Source organism: Pinus tabuliformis, chromosome X (genome assembly GCF_031772625.1).
Source record: "Pinus tabuliformis cultivar Carrire ecotype Pingquan chromosome X, CPIR1, whole genome shotgun sequence".
Classification (NCBI taxonomy): Eukaryota; Viridiplantae; Streptophyta; class Pinopsida; order Pinales; family Pinaceae; genus Pinus; species Pinus tabuliformis.
Window position 1 is genome coordinate 170594243 of NC_142308.1, and position 6843 is coordinate 170601085.

The 6843-nt window shown below is 35.9% G+C and overlaps 1 non-coding gene across 1 annotated transcript; it reads right to left on the bottom strand.

The window, feature by feature from the left end:
• Positions 1-1248: 1248 nt before the first annotated feature.
• On the bottom strand, positions 1249-1320 carry TRNAI-UAU (transfer RNA isoleucine (anticodon UAU)). Its single transcript has one exon. It is a non-coding gene; the product is annotated as a tRNA-Ile (tRNA).
• Between the last annotated feature and the right edge of the window lie 5523 nt (positions 1321-6843).

Sequence of the window (6843 nt, forward strand, 5' to 3'; positions counted from 1 at the left end):
ATTTAAAATCAACTATGTTGCAGAATTTTTTGTGGCAATAATTCGTGGATGACGACTCTCCTATCATTTTTTGCAGTTTTTCCGCAGAACTTCAGAAACCTAATTGCATATGTGAGCTCCTCCTAAAAAATCACCCAATTTAAAAAAAAATTGGTTTAATCAGAGTTCAGATGTGGGAGATATTGTTGATTTAAAATCAGTGATTTTTTTCAAAACTTTTGTGACAGCAGAACAATTGCAGCGCGAACCGAGGATTACAGAGTGTCCAAATAAGGATTTCCAACACATGGGAAGATGCCAAATGACCATTCTATTTCCAAAAGTAGGTGATAATAAATATTCTGACTTATATTAACGGAGTTATGTCCATTTAAAATCTGGAGCAGCATTTAGAGTGGGTTCCCTTTAAGGAAGTGCTCTCCCACCCTGCTTTAGTAGGAACCTTCCTCAGATTCATCGGTTTCATCATAGTAGCATTCGACTTGGGTTCTTTGGAGATGTACCCTCCTACCCCATGTTATGTAGGCACCTGCGACTTCATCAACAATCAAAATCATGGTTATGGGTCAACTGCACAAAATCCTCGTCATCGAAGTCCATTTGCTAGGCTGCACACTGTGAGTATCATAGTTGGTCATAAGCATTATAGGGTATATCTATCCTTGGAGCTTGTCATGGTTATAGGTCATCCACAAACCCTCACTTCATCGAAGTCCATTTTCTAGGCTCCACACTATCATTATCACAGTTGGTCACAAGCATTATAGGGTATCTCTATCTTTGGATCTTCATTCATCACGGTTATGGCACTGCAACACAAAGGGGGATTTAAAGACAATATTTAAGACAATTTTTAGGTAAATTGTTTTAATTTGAGACAAAAAGAAACTTGTGTATTGTCCTAAATATTGTCTTTAAGTGGATGTCTCAAATTAAATTGTCTTAAAATATTGTCTCTATAAAGACAATATATAACACAAGCATTTTTGTCTCTCGAGAGACATTTTAGAAAATTTCATTTTTTCATTTTTGTCTCTCCAGAGACAATTTCATTTTTGTCTCTATAGAGACAATCGTTACGATTAAAGACATATTGTCTTTAAAGAGACAATGTATTTGATCCTAACTATTGTTTCTTGAGAGACAATAAAAAATAATGAATCTATAAAAATATTTCACCATTGAAATAAACCAATATTAAAAGTATTTAATTAAAAACAAACTACAATATCATTTATTAATTCATATTAGGACACAGTGGAATCGAACCACCAACCTCCTACTTATAAAGCAGGTACTCTACCATTGAGCTAGCACCCTTTAAAGAATTATGTGAGAATTATGGTAGTCCTTGAAATTGCATATATAGGCATTGATTTTAAAACTAGCAATTGCACCGAGAGGTGCAAAGGAACACCGATAGAAGTGGGAATGTGGAAGCCAATAAGCAAGTGAAATATATGGAAAGTTCAATTACAAAAAACTCAAAGACACCATATCAATCCTTTTTAACCCACCTTGCTTGCCCAATAAAAGTTTTGGAGTACTTGTTCCAGCATTTTATAGGCTACTTGAGAAGAAAAAAAGACACAGAAACCAATGTGACCCGCTGCTAGAAATTTATCAACAATTGCAATCTTCTTGGAAGGCAGTAGGTCAATATTACTCCAAGCTTGAAATTTTCTTTTTTAAAACTTGGCTATTATCCATCTCCAACAATCAACAACTGAAAAACTATTTACCAAAGGACCTGCCCAAATAAGAAATAGTCTCCCCAAGATTCATAAGCTTTCATTTATGATTTAGCCAAGTAGGGGATTCATCTTTGCCAAAATGAAACCCTGTTTTTTCCTTTCTAACAACTACTCTTGCTCCTTTTGCAAAAACATCCGAGCAAAAATTAGTACCCTCCATAAACTATTGAATCAACGAATGTGTTAAATTTGAGCCATCTGCAAAGTGGAAATTTGGGTATATTACAATACATATCCTGAAATTTGATATCATATGGATAACTTACATAAGAGAAATAATGAAAATATTTTACAAGTGAATTTTCGGTGGCTGAATATCAATTCTCCAACAACTTTATTAGAGATAATAATACTTTGATATTTTTTCCAAAGAATATCTAGTATTCAAATAATGAGGTGGAGATTGCAAGATACCTTTAAACTGGGGTTCATCACTCATTCCAGCCACTAAAATGGTTTATATATCAATGCTTATTTTGTACATAGTAAAAGTGGCCAGCTTTTAGGAGCTCTTTCTAGTGGACAAAATCTTGGAATAGCCTGGTGATTTTACAAGGGTGTGAAAGGCTTCACGTAACACTCAATCCATTCCCTGCATCCCATCAACATCGAGCACCATTTTGTGATCTTTCTTCAAGAAGGTATCCAACCTTGCAAAAGCTAAATACCTCCCCTAAGATTGTATCTAGATACAACAAATCTTGTTTCTCTTTTCTTTTGTGTTCGACAAACAGAAGCAAAGAAACAAAACTTGGGAAAAACTGTCTTTTGTAATGGTAATTGTCTCCTCCCGCTCCAGGTAAGAAGATACTAGAAATGAAAGAGCGTAATGGGGCATGAAACTAGATCACAATAGTGCTTGCCAACACCAAGGCTGGCAATACCAAGCAAATACAATTTTACGTTACCCATGTCTTCTCAGAAAGATTGGTTGGGCTTTGATCCTAAATCTTGCAAGGTCAAGGATCAACTTTTTGTTAATTTAGTGTTGATCATCTTCCAATGCTTGGAGTATACATTGTCGATGCAAGAGGCTAGAGATTAGGAATCAATCAGTTTTCCTTGTAAGAGGGAATCACATACATATAATTGTCTCTTGTTTTAGTATTGCCAAAAATCCCCACAAGAACACATTCCATCCTTGAAATGATGATACTAGCTAACATCCCTCACAATAAGTTCTTGCCCTGCAATTTTAGAAATGAGTTTGGAAGAAGTATGAAAATCACCACAAATGCAAAGATTCCTGATGATTCAAATAGGCATTCTCCTAGGAATACTAATAATCCCAAACACAATCACGAGTTTCTCACTATGATAGGATAAAAATTGTTCTTTCTAATCATCCTCTACATCGTGCAAAACAAAGTTTGTATTGGGCACATACCTTTCCTCCTTCATCAGCTTGGTTAATTCCTCCAACTTCTCATAGATCACTTTTATTTGTGGATGCCTTCTTTCTTTGACAGTGAAACTATGCACCCTACCTTTGACTTCAATCTATTTGACTCTCGGTTACTTTCTTCAATCCTTTCTCTGTCATCTTTTTCCTCACAATTGTGAGACAATCCCACATTCCAGGTTGCAACATATATATTGTACAAAAGCACATATGCTAAAGCATCTTGTGGTTCCAACTTGAGAATATGTTTTGTTTCTTGTTTCCCTAAATCCACATTTCCATGGATTCTAGAGGAAGACAACAAGGTCTGCCATACCAAAGCATTTGGTTCAAACAACATTTTATTTATTAAATCTTCAACCTCATTCAATTTCATCATCTTTCTAATGTCGCATGTTGTCTACTACATGGCTATAAGGTATGGTCACAATGACCTCAGATTGTGCGCTGGATAATCTAACTGAAGCAAACTTCAGTTGTGTGTGTTGTGATGTTGAGAGTCGAGAGCAATAGATGGAACAATATCAAATGTCTGATGACGTGATGGAGTAGTGAATTAATGCTAGTAACAAACAACACCCTATAATGTTCAAAATCATCAAAAGATTGATAAAATAGAACCCACACACAACAAGTCAACCTGGAGGGGGGCCTAGAATGAAAGTCACTTGTACGGATGATGTGGAATGAGGGACAAAATAGAGTGGGTCTAGGCATAAGCACAATGCAAGCAATAACAAGGATAACTAAGAAGCTCATGAATGAATCCATCTGAAAGTGAATGATGATGAGGACAGGCAAGAAGGTCATAAATGAATCCAGCGAAAGCCATAATTCTAGATTGCATTCTTTAAATGCAGGAGCTAACATGTGACTACATAAAACCTCTAGGATTGTATGCAAGAAAATTCCCTGGGATTTCTACGAACCATTTTAGAATGAAAAAATCTTGCAGAAAATTGCTACATATGCTCACCTGCATTTGTTATATTTTCTTCAACTCCCCAATTCCTCCGCATCGTCGTGCTTCAGCCTGCATCTTTCATTCAATAGAGACAGGTTAAGCAAGAAAATTATTATATCGAATTAACACTATGGAAATTCACTGGAATATATATGATGTTACATGTACCTTTAGCTTTTGCTCTGCATACCTTTATGTTGAACCCTTCCACCATGAGTACTCACAGTCATGTAAAACACAGAGTCTCTTGCACATAAGGGATGAAAAGTACTTTGGCAGTGGCCAAAATTGCATTGTGAAACCACAAAATATTTCTATCAGTTAGGGCAAAAAAAAAATATAGATTCCGTGAGAATTACCAAGGATAGAACAATCTACTAACCCAACAAGTGTTATTATAAGTTTCAAAATTTCATATACACTGAATCCTAACCTTCAAACAGGCACCTTACCGATGAAAAATACTACATGGAAACATATATCATTCTCTAAAAAGTATTTCCTGAATTTCATAACATACCAATTGTTAATTTTAACATTGCACAGATCCACCTTCATCAATATATTAATGACCAAACCATTCAGTGAGATGCTAATAGAGGTCTCTAACAACATCCCACTAGACAGAATCTAGATGCAACAATCATGCAGAGAACAAGTAAAACAAAATAATTCAGCATTCTCAAACTTATATGAATTATTGGTAGTGAAGCAACATCTCAATTTAAACATACCAGCCCTTCAACAAGCTCCATTTGACCCCTCCTGAACATATTCTCCAACAACCACTGCAGGTTCACAAAGGAAATGAAGATATCGTAAGGGAGAAAATATATTGCTCCTCACCAAATCATTAACACACAAGATAAAATCAACAATAAGATTTTTCATAATTAACTTCTTGCATTCTTCTAAAGTGAAGACCATACAATTAGAGATTTTTACCTTAGCACAAAATACATGAAACCACTGGCCATCAGTAGTCCTCTTAAAATCACCACTCAAACCACCACATAGAGCACAATTCATACCACAACCAGGCATACCATGGCTAGCTATAGTTGGACGCCTCATGCCTTGGAGTTGGTATTGCCAGTTTAAAGCTTCACATGGCTGACAATACCATCCTCCAAAAGAATTCCTTAAAATACCATAGCAATCTTGGTGAACTGCTACCTGCAATATAATGTTGACATGAAAATTTTAAGATACCCAGTATAATCCACTGTAACAATACTGCAGTAAATAGAGAGATAAAAATAAAATAGAGAAAGGAATAGCTAGATTACCTTGCAGTAATTGCAAAAAAAAATCTTGTTTGAGCGAGTAGATTCTGGTAATCTACAAATATCACACACTTGGTGAGCTAGATGACACCTAGTAACAATCAAAATGCCTTTCCGATGGAACTTTTTCAACAAGGATCGAGGACATTGTCTCTTTAGCCCACAACATTGTCTGAGAAGAAGAGCTTGGGCGTCCAGTAGTAATGTTGCCTTTCAGATGTTTCTGCAGTGATACTTTCATTGGCTATGATGTAGAAAATATGCCAAAAAAAGCACGTTTTACATTATTCAAATCATCCGAGTGTGAACACTTGCGGAAATCTAACTTGACGTAGACTATGCTCGTCAATTACATCTCCAATTCCATCCTTCCTCGATGAACTAATCCTATGAGAAGCTGCAGCTACTGCCATGGCTGCAGCCAAGATAGCATGTGCCTCCTTATGTCTCCTCTCTTTCCCACCCTGCTTCTTAGCTTCTCTTTCCTCACTGGCAATGCATCACATCTTTGCTTCCACAATTCCTATTTCTCTTTAGAAAAATTCATTATCACCCTAAGAATTAAATTCTCTGCAAAGATATTCATGGAAATATTATTATCAAAACAGACAGGGAAAGAGATATTAAATCAAGATATTCACTGATCTAGAAAAGAATGGATGTGAAGGGTCCAACCAGAATGAGAGTGATTTTCCCTTGCATTTTCAAGCAGGTTGTTTTGCAAGAATATAATTTCTCCTTCTAATTCATCTTCTGGTGCCATATCTAAAACTTTTGTATTCCCCGCCTCAGAAAGCTGCTTCCATTGAGAATTTTTTGACATCATTTCAGTATTGGACAAGATAGAAGCAACAATTTCTTGCTTGGCATTTGGTATTCCACAAATGCAATTTTCTTTGGTTACTCCATCTCCTGGTTGTTCTGCTCCAAAAAAGCTGAGATAGCAAAATTTAGTAACAAGCCACATAAAACATGATATTGTTAAAAAAAAATGAAATAGCAGGAGAAAGAAATGCACACTCTCCCAGTGCAGTGCGTTCTTTGGTCTCCTTTTGAAAGGTCCAAACCCTTTTGAAGTTTCAATATCTCCTCTGTATGTAGGGATGCATAAGGCACTCGGGTGCCTCCTTTCCACATCTGCATTTTGGTGATAGAAATTTCAGTGTCTCTGAAGAAATCTCTTGTTCTCCACGAATCAGTGGGAAAAAATACCAAAGACTTACATTTACATTAAAATATAGAACAATAATAATTGATGATGATGTAACAGGAAGCTACAAAATCTCCAGCAAACTCAATTATAATTTAAGCATGAGTGCTTTCTTACTTCATACTAGTCTCTATTGGTACACCATCCTCGTTACAATGTTCTTCTTGATCTCCTACTAAATTTGAACCAACAATATATCTTTCCATTAATTCATCCAGCTCTTCCCT